The sequence below is a fragment of the Lissotriton helveticus genome, chromosome 10 (assembly GCF_964261635.1).
Source record: "Lissotriton helveticus chromosome 10, aLisHel1.1, whole genome shotgun sequence".
NCBI lineage: Eukaryota > Metazoa > Chordata > Amphibia > Caudata > Salamandridae > Lissotriton > Lissotriton helveticus.
Genome location: NC_136071.1, coordinates 232444017 through 232461856, shown reverse-complemented (window position 1 = coordinate 232461856; position 17840 = coordinate 232444017). Strand labels below are relative to the sequence as shown.

General features: G+C 45.9%; 1 protein-coding gene across 1 annotated transcript in view; it reads right to left on the bottom strand.

Moving 5' to 3' along the window:
- The window catches only part of LOC144783987 (vomeronasal type-2 receptor 26-like), a 163979-nt gene that overhangs the window by 58310 nt on the left and 87829 nt on the right, over positions 1 to 17840 (bottom strand). The gene's annotated exons all lie outside the window — the stretch shown is intronic.

Here is a 17840-nt window from a genome sequence, read left to right as displayed (position 1 = left end):
GCTGCGCTCGCGCTTTACCAGCGCTGAGTTTTTTAAACTCTCCTCGTTTTGGATTTTGGTTCGTTATTTGTTAAAACTTACCGCTGGTCTTAACTTCGTTGTTTGCAGCTCGCGCCCCTCTCTCCCCTTACTGCATTTAAAATCGCACTAGTGTGCCTCAAAGCACCATCACTTTGGTGGGTTCGGGTCTTGGGGGACTACTTTGGGCGCCATATTGGATTGGGGCACTTCCATCCGGCGGCGGCCGCCATCTTTGAGCGGACTCGCGCAAGAGGAATGACTGGAGCGCCTATTTAAAGTCGCTCCTCTACGCGCAGCGGGACGCGCAGGTGGACGCCCTCGCTTAGCCTGAGTCGTGCCGGAGTCCTGCCCGTCTGCGCCCGTCAGCGTCCCGGAGGCGCCGGGGCGGCGTTGGATTGCGGCCCGGCCAGGAGAGGGGGAGGATGATCACTTATACTTCGACGATGCTACGTGCAATGCAGACCCATTCTTGCTCGTGTCGCTCGGTTTTTCCGGGGCGTTTCAGAGGCAAACGGCACTGTCCGGCCTGCGGCTGGTCGCCGATTTGGACTCCGATTAACGGGTATAGGCCTGTCGAGGCCTGTGAGAAACATCTATGCCTGCTGCTGAATACGCGGTCACTGGGCTGCCATGCCCAGCACCTATATGATCTTCTGGTGAGGGAAAATCCCGTGTGTCTTCTCCTAACCGAAACTTGGCTGGGAGAGGCGTCTCAGCCGGACATTTTCTCTGCTATTCCTCCGGCCTATAACATCTTCCGGCAGGATAGAGGGAAGGGCAGGGGCGGTGAAGTAGCTGTGGTGGTAAGGAAGAACGTTTCCTGCTCAGTTCTCCCTCTGAATTCCATCGGGGGCTCGGAGTCCATTGCTTTTACGCTCAGATTGTCCCCGGTTCAAGCGCTTAAGGGGCTGCTGGTCTATAGGGCGCCCGGCCCAATGGGCTCCTTCCTGGAGGACTTGCAGATAGCGATATCTGAGTTGGCGCTGACTACACAGCATTGTGTAGTGGCAGGCGACTTCAATTTCCATCTTGAAGCGACCAGTGACCCGGATACCATCAAACTGCTGGACATTACATCTCCGCTGGGCCTCGCACCGTTTGTGTCAGGTCCTACGCACGAGAAAGGGCATACCCTCGATCAGGTGTTTTCGTCAGTCCCGATTGATGATGTCGAAACTACGCCGGTGCTCTGGACGGATCATAGGTTGATCAGGTTTTCCGTGCTGGAGAGTGGGCGACCGGCCAACAGCGCCCCCATGTTGCCTAGACCAGCCTCAAGAGCGCTGCATAGAGTGACGCCCGATATGTTGGAGCAGGCGCTCACGGAACATCCTTGTCATCTCTCGGGTGATCTGGAAAGAGACACGGAGGCTCTGCAGCGGTGGCTGACGGAAAGGCTTGACGATCTTGCCCCAAAGGCTGCCCCTCGGTCCACGGTATCTCGGCAATCTGCGCCGTGGTTCACGGAGGCGCTGCGGGTGGCCCGCAGCCAGTGCAAGGTTGCGGAGCGGGCCTGGCGTCTTCAGTATAATGAGGAGGCCAAACTGGCCTATAGAGCGGCGGTAAAGGCCTATCACCGGGACATCCTAGGTGCCAAGAAGGAATACCTTGCTCGGAGGATTGAGGCGGCGGCAAACTCTTGTAAGGAGATCTTCACTGTGGTGAAGGAGTTCACTATCCCCAGCTCCCACTCACCTCCGCCATTATCATCGGATGCGTGGGCGTGTGATCTCGCCAATTTTTTTACCAACAAGATCAAGGCAATTCAGGTTTCCTTCTCGGAGAGCTTGGAGGAGGGTGGCTGCGGCCCCGGGGCGGGACATGGGTCATCGTCCACGCCTGTCGCAGTGCTGGCAGACTTTCCTGCCGTCACTAGCGAGGCGTCCCGGGCGTTGCTGGCCAGCCTCAAATCAGGCTCGCCACTTGACCCCTGCCCTGCCAAATTTTTGGCAGGGATGGCGGCGGTGGTGAATCCCCTGGTTAATCCCATCCTCAATGCCTCTCTGAGGGAGGGGTGTGTCCCTCGCACCTGGAAAAGGGCGATGGTTATCCCCCTCCTGAAAAAGCCTGGTCTTGATGCCGATGTTTTGGCCAACTATAGGCCAATTTCACTCCTTCCGGCTCTGGCGAAGATCACGGAAAAGCATGTCCATGGCGTCTTGTCGAGCTTTCTTGAAACGAACAATCTGCTCCATCCTTCCCAATCCGGATTCCGTCCTAATTTTAGCACGGAAACGGCGTTGTTGGAGGTCTCAGAGATCATCAGGGAGACCTTGGATGTTGGTGGCAAGGCCATGTTAGTCATGCTGGACCTGTCGGCGGCCTTTGACACCGTCCCCCATGTGGCGCTCCTCGCCAGGCTCCATGACTTCGGCATTAGGGGGACGGTGTTCAAATGGTTCACTTCCTTTCTTGAAGGCCGCCGCCAGACGGTCTGGGTCTCCCAGAGCTCTGCCGAGATGCCGCCTTTGGGAGTTGGGGTTCCACAGGGTTCTGTGTTGAGCCCGTCGTTGTTTAACATCTTTATGTCCCCTCTGGCGGCGGCGGTGGAGGCTTATGGGGCCCAGATCGTGTCCTGCGCTGATGACACGCAACTCCTCTTCACATGCGGTAAAGATCTGGCATTTGATGGAGAGAGTATTCGGGGCTGTCTGGGCATGGTCTTCGATTGGCTCCAGCGGAACAGCCTGAAGGCCAACTCCAGTAAGTCGGAGGTTTTATTCTTCGGCTGTGTCACCGACCCGGAGTGGCGGCTATGGTGGCCGTCTGATATGTGCCCTCCCGCTCAGTCATCATTGGTCGCCAAAAATCTTGCTGTTAAACTGGACAACAAGCTTTCGTTGAGAGCGCATGTCCTGGGTCTGGCCGGCACCTGTTTCGGCATTCTGAAAATGCTCCGCAAGTTCCTTCCATTGCTTTCTGTGGAGCACAGGCGGATTACCGTCCAGGCGCTTATCGGATCCAGGTTGGATTATGCCAACGGCCTTTTTCTTGGCCTCCCTGACTACTTAGTCCAGCTCCTGCAGGTGGCTCAAAATTCTGCTGCCCGTGCCATCTTTGGCTTGCATAGGCGAGCGCGAGCTTCTGGGCTGCTGCAAATGCTTCACTGGCTGCCCATCCGGAAGTGGATTATGTTTAAATCCCTGACGCTGATGCACAAAGCACTGTTCGGCTCAGGGGCCGGGTACTTAAGGCGTAGGCTGGCCTTCTATCGTCCAGCCCGCTCACTGCGGTCCGAATCTCTTTTTACAGCTGTGGTTCCGCGTGTGAGGAAGGCCCGCACTGGGGGCCGCTCATTCAGCTGTAAGGCACCCCAGCTGTGGAACTCTCTTCCACTGGCGCTACGCAGTACCCCCAATCTTCTTCAGTATAGGAAGAGCCTGAAGACTTGGCTTTTTAATCTCTAGTTTTTTTTTGGTGTTTTTTTTTTTGTCTGTTTCTTGTATTTGGCTTTCCTTGTTATGTTATTCTGTATTGAGTTGCTTGTGGAAAGCGCCGGGACACTCTCTTAGAGTAGCCGTGCGCTATATAAACTTATTTTAACATAACATAACATAACATGGCGGCTAGCAGCAGCAGCTAGTCGGGAGGCTCCGAGATACCCGGATGACTTGCTGAAGGGAATCGTCGTTTGAAGCAGTTTTTACGTAGCGGGGCAGATGCGGCAAGAAAGTGAGACGGAGTACTGAGTCCGAAATTTCCACGGAGCTTGGCGTGGGGTTAGTAGCGGGGAGGGCTCGAGCAGCCTCATCAGCTCGGAGGCAGTGCACTTGTGGGTATCCTGTTAAGTTGTGGCAGTTTTGATATACGTTTCGGCCGGAGGTGTTTCTATCGAGTTTGGTGTTTTTTGGGGCCGAAGACCTGGAAGGATATCTCAGCAACGACGCGGCGGAGGCCGCCATTAGTCATGAGGAGCTCACTGACTGCACGGAGGAGGTGAGGAAGCAAAAAGATAACAGGGCTGAAGGGGGGTAGCGCAGTGGGCTAGAGCAGCATGTGAGGTGAGAAGGGGGCGCAGGGCAGCGTCAAGAATACCACACGGGCAGAGGCTGTGGGCATACGAATCGGTATGGACTAGCTCCCCCAGAATGCATCAGGGAAGGTGGCCAAAACAATGTTGAAAACTCTCCATTTAGTGGATTCAATACTGTAGGGGGTGACCCCTCGCCCATTTCTAGGAATGATTTACAGAAGGTTCCAGTGTCTAGATACACCCTAAGAAGTAAAGCAAGGAAACAAGAGTTAGCACTGGCAGATCTTCCATCACCTGCAAACATTAAAAAAAGAGACTGGAGACGCTGAAGAGTTTAGGCATAGATAATAAGATCATTGCATTTATTAAGGATTATTGATGCCTTCGGGTTATTGTCTGCGCAATATAAATTTTATTCAATCAATCAATCAATCAATCAAGGAGCTGTATAGAAACGCAGGGGCAAGAGTCAGGTATGGCAGAGACGGCCAATGCTCAGGAAGGTTTCACATTAATAGAGGTGTGAGGCAAGGGTGCATCCTTGCACCCTTCCTTTTCATATTATATATAAACACAGTGGTGGAGCACATGAGGAAGTTTTGGTTTGATTATCCACTAGTGGGAGGGACTACCATACCAATCCTCTTATATGCGGATGATGCCGCCATAATATCGCGGACTTCCATCGGCATGCAGAGGGCGGTGGTGGAATTTTCCAATTACATGAATACTCGTGGGTTAACAATCAATGTAACGAAGACTTACTCCATGAGATGTGGCCCTACTAGAAAATCTCCCAAATTAATCTTTTTAAATCAGAAAAAGATACAAAACACTGCCACTTTCTGCTATCTGGGAGTACATTTTGACAATAAGGGAAATTGGGCTAAGGCGGTTCATGCTAGAAACCTGGCATTCAGTAGGGACACCGGAGCGCTAAAAAACTTTTCAAGGAAACTTGGTGGCCGCCTGGTCAAAGAACTTACACAAATTTACAAGGCTAGGTGTGTCTCTACTGGTACATACGGCGCCGGAATCTGGGGTTTTACAAATACCAAGCAGATACAACTGGCTGAAAATAACTTTATACGGTATCTGCTTGCTATGCCAAAATAATTATCAATTTTTTTTAGTCATAGAGAATTGGGGCTTTCCTATGTTGAGGACACGATTAAAGCCAGTCCCCTTCTCTTGTGGCATAAAATTTGGACTACCCCGGAAACATCACTGAACAGGGAAATTGTTTTGGACTGCCTAAAGCTAGGGGGGGTGCGAAATATCAAATGGTTGCACCATGTGAGAAACATGGCTATAAACATTGGCCACGAAGAATATTTTAAAGACCCGCTGTGCCTGGAAACCATCTCTAAGCTCATCCTGAAAAAGACCATTATGGAACATCTGGCCAACAAAAGGTGGTTGAGTGAGAAAGGAAAAAACACCAACAAATTAAACGGCGCAATCACTCAACAGGAAGGAATGAAACTCTACTTAACTATGGAGAGCAGTCCTTATTCCAGAATGTTACTGACCAGGTTTCGGGCTGATACATTTTTCCGTTTGATAACATTCCCTAATTGTAATGATTGGGCTACACAGTTGGAAAAGTGTCCCTGTGATGGGTCTTCGAATCAATCAAATATTCACTCTATCCTTTTTTGTCATTTTTATCTGGCCCCTAGGAAACAGTTTTTAAAACCTATATTTACTAAATGGGGTATCAGAGGAAGTCACGATGCGTACCGCAAACTGAAGTTACTAGAGACTGTGTTTGAGATAAAGGCAGTGGCATCCTATTTGAAGACTATTGTGTACCGAAAACTGAAGTTACTAGAGACTGTGTTTGAGATAAAGGCAGTGGCATCCTATTTGAAGACTATCATAGCCCTCAGAAAGTCCATGTAACGTTTAATGAATCTTTTTACTCATGTTTTTACTTTCAAATGAAATTGAGCTAGGACATATCTGCCATTTTAACCACTGTAATAATGATTTAAAAAAAAAAAAGGTTTTATCTACTGCTTTTAATAATGTTTTAATTGGAATGTAATTTTGTGCTTTTATGATTTTGTATGCAAAATCGAATAAAGCTATTTTGACTTGACTTGACTTGACTGGAGTCTTTCACCAGGATGTACGTCATTACGACGCACACTTTTACAACGCGTTCCAATACAACGCAGTTGTAACAACGCAAGTCGTTACAACGACTTGCGTTGGGGGGGCGCAAATTAAAAATTTTTAATTTACTATTCCAACACCAGTCCCCGTGGATAGTAGGGAAGGTGTTGGGATAGTAAATTAAATGATTTACTATCCTTGAGCGCCCCCCAGCGCAATTCGTTGTAACAACTTTCGTTGTTATGACCGCGTCGTAATGGAATGGCGTTGTAACGGTTGCATTGTAAACGTCGCATACTCTTTCACCAGAACAAAGTATCAGTATCAGCAGCAAAAATCCCTGGAGTATCTAAAATCAAGCTTAAATCAAAGAAGAAGAAAAGTGGCCCAAAAAATCCTATCTCCCAAGAAGCTATATATAGTGCCAAGCCTACACCTTCACTTAAACACTATTTTAAGGTAATTCCCCCTATTCTGGAACCAAAATCCTTCGGCTGGAGGCCCTATTTCTACTGTTTCCGAATTTCCGGAGGGCCTCCTAAGCCCTAACAGATACCAGCAATTGGAGGTTCAAGATCAAGCTGATTTTGCAGTTATGCAAAGCCCAGGTTTGTGTGATAACATACCCAGCTCACAAAATGGATTGACATTGTTGGATAATGATGACCTAGAATCCAAAGAAATAAAGGATCTCTCATTGACTAAGGAGCAGGCTAAGACCTCGGGGGCTGCATTTTCAAGGAGCAGTATGTCTATAGAGGGGTAGGACAAAGATGCGGAGGCACTCCCTAGTGATCGATATGTCCTGTTAATTCTCCAGTCATTAAGTCATGAGATGAAAAATGGGTTTGAGGTCTCGCAGAAGAACCAACAAGAAATAAAATCATTTTGTGAAAATTTTGAGGAAAAATCTGATTCATTAGCTGTTAGAACTACAGCGTTAGAATCTACAGTAACTGACTTAAAAACCCTGGCCCTTCAACATACAAAGAAAATCGATGACTTAAGACAGCGTGAGCAGGGATATCAGGAAAAACTAGAATCCATTGAAAACGCACAAAGGAGAAATAACCTCCGTCTTTTGAAAGTTCCATAAGGGCGGAAGGAAGTAATATCACTGAATTTGTAGTTAAGCTTATTAAGCAAGCTATCGCAGTGGAAGCTTCAGAACAAGATCTCATTAAAGATATTCAGAGAGTCCACAGAGACCCGTTTAGATTAAACCCAAACAAAACCAGACCAAGAAAGATATTAATTAATTTCTTGACATACATTTTAAAGGATGAAATTCTTAATAGGGCCCTAAAAAGCAGCTCTTTATCAGTAGAAGGGATTACCTTTCAGATCAGGTCGGATGTATCTTCAATTACGGCATCTAGACAGTGGGAGCTAGGGGAAACTATTAGACCCCCTTAGGCAATTAGGCGCAACTGCACAATTGAAATTTCCCGCATCCTTAAAGGTTATGTACAAGAATAAAATGAGGGTGTTTAATAGAGTAGACGAAGCAGAAGCTTTTCTTCAATTGATCTCAAAAGATGTTCAGAAGTTAGAGGTGAGGTAACTTTTCTTATGTCTCTGTTTATAATCTGTCAAGCCCCCTGTATACAGACACATAAATCTCGTTTCTTTTTTTTTTACCATCTTGGCCTTCCTTGATTCTTAGTAGAAATATGTCATCCGGATATCAGGGGAGGGAGCCCCAAGGCCAGAGTAGGGCCAAGAAGAAGAAGGGGGATTCTCCAGGGGAGCACTAGGGGGGGCTGAGGAAGGGGAGGGACAGAGGTAGGGTGGGAGATATGCACAGGGTGGGGAGCATGTGGGTAAAAAAACAAAAAAAAAATCAGATTCGCCAATTTAGGTTATTCAATAAACTACACCATCTATTAAGGAAGCTATGTCACAGGTTAGGGTAGCCCAGGATTTATATATGAAGGTCCTGACATGGAATTTAAATGGCCTAAGGGTAAAGCATAGAAGGGAGAGAATATTTCAGTACTTGAAAGACGCGCCTGAGTAGATTTTTATTCTCCAAGAGACTCATTCCACAGAACAAGAGTTAAGGGAGGTTTGCAAAAGAAAAAAATTGATTCAGCATGTTATATGCACCTCTCAGCAAGTAACTATAAGAGGGGTTGCTATCCTGGTAAAAACGAATCCAGCTTTTGTAGTGGAAGAGTCAAAAGTCGATAAAAAGGGGAGATGGGCCATAGCAAGGATAAAATATCACTCTTATAAATGTACAGTTGCTGGATACTATGGTCAAAACTTAGACGATCCCCTCCCGTTCAGAGATTTGCTTGAAGAACTCCTTGATTTTAATGATCCTCTAAATTTAGCGGGAGACTTTAATCTAGTTTTGGACCCTCAAATGGATAAAACATATAAAACGTATTAGGATAAGTCCACACACAACTCTAAAACAAGATCTCTCCTGATGAATGCTATGCACCAGTTGGGTTGGAAGGATATTTAGCGGAGAAAATGGGGTACAAAAAAGGAATTCACCTTCCATAACAAAAAGCTAGGACACAAATCTAGACTAGATTTTTTTTTGATTGCAGATGAGTTATGCGGTGTCGTCAAGGAAATAAACCATCTAGGAGGGCATCTCTCAGACCACTCGGCAGTTTCTCTAGTCTTGAGGCTCCCGGGACAGCTGAGTACTAAAAGATGGACCATGGATCGAAGTATTCTGTTTGAGGAGGAGGTGGTAAAAAAACTGATAGAGGACTCAGAGAGGTTTTTTGAGGTAAATCTAGGAACTGCCCCACTCGAAATCGTATGGACTCCTATGAAGCTTATTTGAGGGGGGTGATCTTTGCCATTCAATCTACAAGGCAAACAAAGTTTAGGGCAATGATTTCTGGGATCGAGACAAAAATCGCCAAGTTAGAAAGTGAACTTTTAGCCCTGAACCTATCTTCTGAAATAAATACCCGGAGAGAGCTTTTGGCTTGTAAATTACAATTAGAAGAGGTCCTTCATATCAGACTTAGGAAGCGTTGGCAGGACAGTTCCCTTGCTCACTTTGAATATGGGAAAGCCAGCGGGAAGCTTTTAGCCTGGAAAACAAAAAGAGAACAAAGCAGGAATAGGATTAAAGGAGTCTTGACCGGTACTACGGGTGAGATCTCAGAAATCGCCTCTGACATTGAGGAAACTTTTTTTAACCACTTCGATCAGGTGTATAAAGAATACTTATCTCCACAGCACAGCTTAATCCAAGCATGGCCTGAGCAATATGCAGTGCTGAGAATTGAGGATGAGGCATCTAAAAACTTAAATGGATGTATTAGTTTGAAGGAAGTGGTTGATAGAATAGACTCGGCCAAGAGCGGTAAAGCCCCAGGCCCGGACGGGTTGCCGGCTGAACTATATAAGATTCTAGCTTCAGTCATTGCTCCCGTGCTTCATAGGCTCCTTTCATCTATTTTTGAGGAAGGAGGAAAAATTCCCCCCTCATGGAATGAGGCAATGGTAGTTCTCATTCTCAAGCCCTTTAAACCAGCATCGCAATGTGATTCTTATAGGCCAATCTCTCTGCCGAATCTTGACTATAAGTTGCTTGCTAAGATCTTAGCAGAGAGATTAAATGGGGTAGCTGGCAACCTATTACACTGTGATCAAAAGGGGTTTGTGAAGGGACGCGCCATACAAGATTTTACTCAAGCATTAGTGGGGGCAATTCACGTGGCATCTCTGTATCAACTGCCAATGGCGATTATTACACGCGACGCCACTAAGGCGTTTGACCGCGTAAATTGGGCATACTTGGTCAGAGTACTAGAGAGATGCAATTTGGGTATGAATTTTTGTAGAGCCATTTCCTCTTTTTACCAGCATCCCATAGCCAGAGTGTTGGTCCCCTCTCGCCTCTGCTCTTTAACTTATATATCGAGCCGTTGGTAGAGAAAATCAGGCAGATAATAATATTGCACCTTTTAAATACCAGAACTCGGAAAAAAAGTCTCTCTTTATGCTGATGATATGATGATTTACACTTCAGATCCAACACAAGCAATTCTGCTAATTTACAGTGCAGCTACTCAGTTTGGTCAAATATCGGGTTATCAGATGAATCAGTCCAAGTCTATATGCATGGTCTGGAATATAGAAACCTCTGCTCCAATTTTGAAACAAGAGATAAGATACCTGGGGATTCACATTACACTGGATATAGAACGACTAACGGACAGAAACCTTGCTAAAATTGATAATGAAATCACGGATTCTTTAAAGAGCTGGTCGCTTCTCCCCCTTACCTTAATTGGAAGAGTAAACATTGTGAAAATGATGCTGCTACCCAAATTAATATTTTTATTTCAGAATATTCCTTTAGCTTTTAAGGAAGATAAGTTGAGGAAAATACAAGAAAAATGAAATTCTTTTGTATGGGCCTCAAAGGGTATAAGGATTTCATGGAAGAAATTGCGGAGAAAGAAAAGCAAAGGTGGCTTTTGTGCCCCAGACCTTAACCTTTATGCTTGGACAATGTTACGTAAGGCAGGGATAATGCTATTTGACAAACTAGATAGCACAGAAACAGGTTCAATGTCTGAGGTAATGTTGACAGAAATTCTAGGGGGTTCCCATGGCTTTTTGTTTAAGTTTGGAGACCCGCGGCTTTTACCTGGGCAAGAATAAGGAAATCTTTGAATATTTCATACTACTCAGCCATGGCTCCTATCTGGGAGTCCCCGGGATCTCCAGAGTGGACTAAAGATTGTCTTGCAAAACCTCTGCTGGATGCCGATATAAAATATTGGTGTCAGCTGATGCCCGAGGGGTCGTTGTTAAATTGGGATGAGGTCTGCACCATGACTGAGAACAAGCTAGCTAAGTTTAAATATCTTCAAATTAAGAGCTGGACCCAGGTTGTTGGATCGGAAGTGGGAGTAAAGACTGTTGTGGAGATACTGCTTCAGGGGAGGTGCTACCACTCTCTTGTCTTTATCGATTATTGCATGTCATGGAAATTGAACATAATTACAATACGTTATTCATGGATTCTCTTGTTTTTAAAAACACAAATAAAGCTTTGGCACAAAAAATATGGGAATGTAAAACAACAACAAATGAAATAGTGGAAAGACTCTCTGACAGTACATTGGGCACCTTTGATCCAATCAAAGATTCGACAATCACTAGTGTCTTGAAGTGGTGTAATATGTAACATTGGGTTAGGAAGTCTTTTTCCTTGTCCAGTGAAAGTCCACCAGACAAAATGGTCTCTTTCCTCTGAGGCACTGCTGGGCTCAGATGTGGGGATAAACATGTTTCTGTCCTTTCACCTCTCCTGTTGTACCTTTGCGTGGCCCATCTCATAAAATCACACCAATGACAGTTTGAAATAAAAAATCGTGACTCTCAAACCCATTTCAGAAAGGCGTGATGGAGTTGTAAGTCCTAAGGGCTCTTCAAAGTTTGATACACTTGATAAGGGAGAGTTTCCCATGCCTTGTTGGTGTAAAAATATAGAGATGCTAGATAAGTTTCGGAGTGAGCAGGAAAGCATTTACCATTTTTCGTCCACCTCATCCTTTTGGCTGACTAAGAGGCACAAGGGAGTCCACATTTAATAAAACAATGTAAAGTTCATGCGGCCCATTTGGCCACACAATAACTACCAGGAATCAGTAACAAAAGTTACGTGGGTTTATTACAAGTTAATAATCATTCCAGTAAGTACACAAATCAAGAATATGTTATGAAAGTAAATAATTATAACAAGCAAATTAAGGTATCCTTCTCTAAACTCAGACCGTTGTGTGGAAAGTAGCCACAGTAGAGTCTTCTCTGTTGGTTTCCACCCATGCAAATAGCAAAACAAAGTTCAATAATCTGCAATGAAACTATTTACGAGGTCTTCGTGAGTCTTCCTTAATCCTACTCTGTGCTCTTCGAAAGAACACCCTTCCACTCCTTCAGCCGCCTCAGGCCTACTTACTCTTCTTGATACTTTCAACAAAGTCTATTTAAATGTCTTTAGTAAAGGTACAGTTGGCAGTTTAGTGAAATCAGGTCAATTATACTGCGAGCCGGTCTACTCAGTGACAAAGTAAGTTCAAAACGCGGTTCAACCACAGTATTTAGTTCAATGATGCTCAGTCGGCCCTGTTATCTTCAAAATCCCAAAGCTCTCTCTATCTCTGTCATCAGTAGCAAGGTATGTCCAATCAGGGGATGAGTAACTTCGACAGGGTACTCTAGCTCCTTTTGTTCTTTTGAGTGCAAGCCCTTCCCTGTCATTCAGGCCAGAATCCTCAGTATTCTCTGAAATGGTGTGGGGCACACGTCTGCCCGGCAGACTTGGTCTCTCTTTCTCTTGTCTTCTTGGCCAACTTTCTCCAGCTCCCACTTGCATTACCACAGCACTAGGCCTTTTGTCAGGGTCTGAATGTGGCTCAGTCAACACCACAGGATGAGACTCACCTGCCTCAGCTTCAACTGTTGACTCATCAAGACCTCCCTCAGGCCAAACATGTGCTGTCTCAGACTCTCGCAGATCCCTTATAGCTTGTCTAACCTGCTCCCGTTGTCTATCGATTACAGTTGGCACTTCTGGGAGAGGTGCTGTCACAATATAAAGGGGACACTCAACTATGCAAGTGTGTACAGCGTGGATCCAGTTGGGTAGACCTCCATATTTGACAGTAGTGGGCGTCACTAGATTCACCTAGTAAGGGTCACGACATCGAGGTTCCAAGCACGTCTTTATTCTGGGCATGTTTCTTCACCAGAACCCAGTCGCTGGGACTGTGGTCATGGCCCTGGTGTGGTGGGGCAGAGGTGGCTCCAACCTGCTGAGACACAGAATACACCACATCAGCCAGTCCTCTGCAGTAGTCAAGAATCATGTCATTCGTAAGGTTCACAGGCGCTTTTACAGGTACAGTTAGAAGTCTCATCGCTCTGTCCATTATTATTTTCGTGGGTGGACAGTCCTCTGATTGGGAATACTGTGAAGATTCATCTACACAAGAGGCAAACCACCGGGCCGCTTCAAAGACGTTGAAGCACATACTTTAGTTAGCCTAGATTTCAGTGTGCCATCACTTTTTCCACTATTTCTGAAGCCTCAGGTCGGTAACTGCAATGTAGTCTTTGCTTCACTTGTAATGTTGCACCCAACAATTTCAGGATCTCATTATTGAAATGATTCCCTCTGTCTGATTCTAACTAAGGGGCACATTAGGATGCCAACCCGTCGTACAGAGGGACCGCCCACCATAAGGGTGGAGGTCCCGTGCCTGCCATTAGGATGCGCCCGAAACAGTGGCGGGCGCATCCTGCATCCCTAACATTGTGGCGGGCGGTGCACTCAGCATCGCCCGCCACAATGTTAGGGAGGCATGTTGCGCACTTCCATGCACAACATTGCAGGCACCGTGCGGTGCCTGACATGTTGTGCATGGAACTGCAGGGGGGTACCATAGGTACACCCCATGTGCACCCCCCATCCCCGGAGTACTTGGGGGCCCGCAATGGCCCCCCCTAGCAGACTCTGCATGCCTTTCCGTGGCGGCAACGGCATTCCTACACGCTCATTGTAATATGGCTGGCGGTGTCTGAAAGACACCACCACCATATTGCAGCATTTTCCGCCCCGGTCGAAATGCGGCGGACTGTCTTTCCGTCCGCCGTGGACCCCCCAGCCATAATAATATGGCGGGGGGTCTTTTCAACATGGATGGCGGGCAGCTAGCCCACGCCGTCCCGGCGGTGACCACCACCGGCCCGGCGGGGGCAATCCGCCGGCAATCCTAATGGGAAACCAACCCTAGGGATCTGTTTCCTCAGCAGCAGCTTAGCTTCTGTGAGACTGTCATTCCTTCTTGTCCAGTAGGCTTTGACCCAACATGAGAAGATGCACACAGCCCCCAGGACATATCTCAAACCATTGCACACAGGTATCTCAATAAAGTTCAACTACATACTGTTAAATGGCCCCCCTGATCTCCCTACATTACACAACGTCATTACAGTTCATTTTCTTGCGTTCATTTGTTGACATACAACACATCTGTGACACAATCCTTCAGCCATCTACCTGAACTGGGGAATAAACCAGGTTTGTCGAAACAGTCTCACCATGGCATCCCTCCCTACATTAGCCGGGCCATGATAATGTCTAGTAATTTGGGGCAACAGACTATCTGGCAGCTCAGGTCTTCCCTCTCCTGAAACCCAAATCTCATCTCTTTTGACACAGCCTGCTCTGACCCATCTTTGCTGTTCTGTCTCTGACACGTCTTCCTTTAACCTCTTAACTTCCTTCCACATGTCAGCTGTTGTTAACAAAAGGTTGTCATTGGTCTCATCTTCAGTTTCATTAGAATATTCACCATTACATGTGCAAGTCCCATGGGCACACAATTGTGTGACTTCGTTACCAACTGTCACATAAACATCTCCACTGCGGTGTGTAGAACATTTCACAACTGAAATCTGGCTAGGCAATTGTAATGCTTCAAGCAGTCTCATCACATTCTCACCGTCCGGATGGGTGAACCTGAAGACATCATAAATCCTCTTTGTGACCAAAACTGTCCAAAATCATGAACAACACCAGTGAAAATCGCCACTTTCAGCTGCTCGGAAACACAGCAGGACCTAGTAAGATTAATCAATTCAGCCACTTGTGCTGGAATTACTCCTTGGTGCCGGGAAACGTCAACTACACCTGAGACTGCAAACTTCATATGAAGCTCTCAGCTTTCTTTCATTGTCTCATAGATGGCACCCACTGACAAACAGTACAAAATTGACTCAGGCAGTGGCTCATCTTGAATATCTGGTCTTGGCTTGGTGCACAGTTCAGTGACATTGAGGCAGTCATACACCACCTCCCCTTCCTCACCCACGACTTCAGGTAGGGGCAAAAGCGTAGCAGGGTTCAAGTTAGCACACTCTGCATATTCACATTCTCCGTGGCCAGTATGAGTTGCTCATATCTGTTCAGGCGGCTATTGCTCAAGTGCTGGGTGCGGGTCAACAATATTTCAACTGAATGAGGCACAAATGCAGTAAGGTGATGAGCCATCACAGTTCTTTCACACTGATCTATGCGGACACCTACAGCTGTCACAGCTTTAAGGCCTCCAGGCAGCACTGCAGCTACGGGATCAAGGGTAGCAGAAAAATAGGCCACTGGCCTTTGGGCATTTCCATGCAATTGTATAAGCACTGACAAAACTGCAAAAAATAGCTACATCTTTGTTATAATCAGGTATTCCTAGTGCCGGGGCACAACAGAGACTTTCTCTCAGCCCTAGGACGGCAAGCAAGCAATCACTATCCAGATCAAGCACTTCCTTGTGTGTCAGCCTCTGTAAAGACCTGGCCAATAGAGAAAAGTTGGCTATCCACTAGCGACAATAGCCCACCATTCCACAAAACATCCTGACTTCTCTCTGAGTGGTTGGCGGATTCATTTTCAGAATTGCCTAGATTATTTCTTGTGACACCTTCCTCGTTCCCTTCTCAATGTGATGTCTGAAATATATGACTTCTTTTTATCAATATTGTAACTTGGGGACACTTCTCAGACAAAAGGTACAACAGGGCAATAGTGTCTTGCATGCAAGCTTCCTGTACACCCGACGCAACAAGTAGGTTGTCTATGTACAGCACTAAAACTGCGTTACAGGGCATAATCAAGGACTCAAGAATCTTTTCAAGAATCTGATTTTAGATCACCGTATATCCTTGTGGGACTTGGCATAATGCCAAAGTATGGTTCTGGAACTGAGATCTGAAGAGGAACTGGCGAAGAAGGCCTTACACAAATTGATGACAGTGAATCAATCAATCTATCATTCAGAGTTGTTGAAGCATAACTACTCAACTGTGAGTATCTCAAGGCACTGGGGGGAGGTGGCTCCGTTGAGTGAAGGGGATGTCCAAAGAGCCAGGTCTTGAGTTCCTTCCTGAATTGGGACAGTGTGGGTGCTTGTCGAAGGTGGAGGGTAAGGTCATTCCAGGCCTTGGCAGCGAGGTAGGAGAAGGACTTTCTTCCTGTTCTGGTCCTGTGGATTCGAGGGATGGCCGCCAGTGAGAGGTTGGCTGATCGGAGGTTTCTTTTCGGTGCGTGGAAGGAGAGGCGGCTGTTCAGGTATGTTGGTCTGGTGATGTCAACACTCGTTTACCTTTGAATCCTGTTATCTTCTATTGGGAACTTGAAGATAGTTCTAACCCACCCTTGAATCCCTTGCTCCTCTGAACTGGTTGAAAACAGCGCAAAGGTATCAAGGAATCCAAGGGAAGGGGGAAGTGGAGAAAATAACAAACAGAGAAACAAAACACAGCTTCAATGATTGCTTGTCTTCATGTGTCACAAATTCTGGAAACTGTGATGTCTAAAAAACAGAACAAAAAGATATAACAGTACTTATTTTATGTTTTAATGGTCCCTATAACATTATGAATAAACTTTTATACACTTAAAAATACCTCTCTGCTCTGGTTAATGAGCTCACCAGAGCTGGGGACTTGGTTCTAGATAAGGCTTCTTTCTTTAAGTAAAATAACATCTTATTAGTCAGGTTTTGTACACTGTCACTTAATAGCATGTTATACATATAGATGCCTACTTTACCCACTAAATGGCACTACTCACTTATCATTTGTCCAAGATTGCTCATAAATAATTCCTACTTGCTTCCTTCATTCGAAAGCAAATTGTGTCTCAAAATATTGTAATAACAAAAAGAATTAGATGTTCTTCGTTGCGTTTCTTAAACCATAAATCACAAAGTCTGAGATTGTGCCCTTTAACGTTCAACACTAGGAGCTGCAAAGAATATATGCAAATATCCAATTAAATAGTGCTGCAACCTTTTATCAGAGCGCTTTGTTCGGAGAAATAATTCTTTCTCTGTAATTCAAGTCAATACTCCTTTAAAAGTTATTTGCTCGATTCACTGTCCAACTTGTTTTCAAGTAAACAAATGTTCGTTCTTTAAAATGAATGGAAACCACTTACTTGTAGTGTAGTTGAACTTGAGCACGATACCTGTTTAAAGTTCTATCTCGGTGTCTTTTTCTTTTGCAGGCGGAACCTTTGCGGTCAGGACACAGAAGCTGGAAGCGCCTGAAACGCTGGGGAATAATCAGGCGGAAGGACCAATACCAGAAGCTGAAGATCCGCGATGGGCAGTAGAAAGGAGGACACCGCGATGGAGAGGAAGACCGGAGGACAAGGCAGGATCCACAGGTAAGAGTAACTCTGACGAGCACAAGCAACCGGCAAAGCTCGAAGCCAGCTTTTATAGGCAGAAGCGGGCGGGGCTCTCACGCGCTGCACGTTTACAGAAGAAACAGTTAGAAACGTGCAGCGCTCATTAGTATTCAGGCAAAAGGCTTCCTTTTTCTCTTGTAACAACTGAAGGAGCTTTTAAACCTTATCAACAAGCTTTGGTAAAACCAAATAAAAGGCTCAAGAAACATTGCTAATTCTGTATATGCAAATGCAGGAATACCTTTCTATTATTATGGGAACTTCTACAAACAGTCTATGGGTATTAAGACAACTTCCTTGATGCTATAATGAAGGGCAAGCTTGCTGCTTATGACAAACCCTGACAGGTGATGTGCAGGGCCTCGTATGCGTGGGTGAGCAGTTTGAAGGGTAATCTTCTTTTGGCTGGGAGCCAGTGGACATCGTGGAGGTTGATGTGACTGTGGCGGTGGATGTAGAGGATCAGTCAGGCAGTACAGAGAC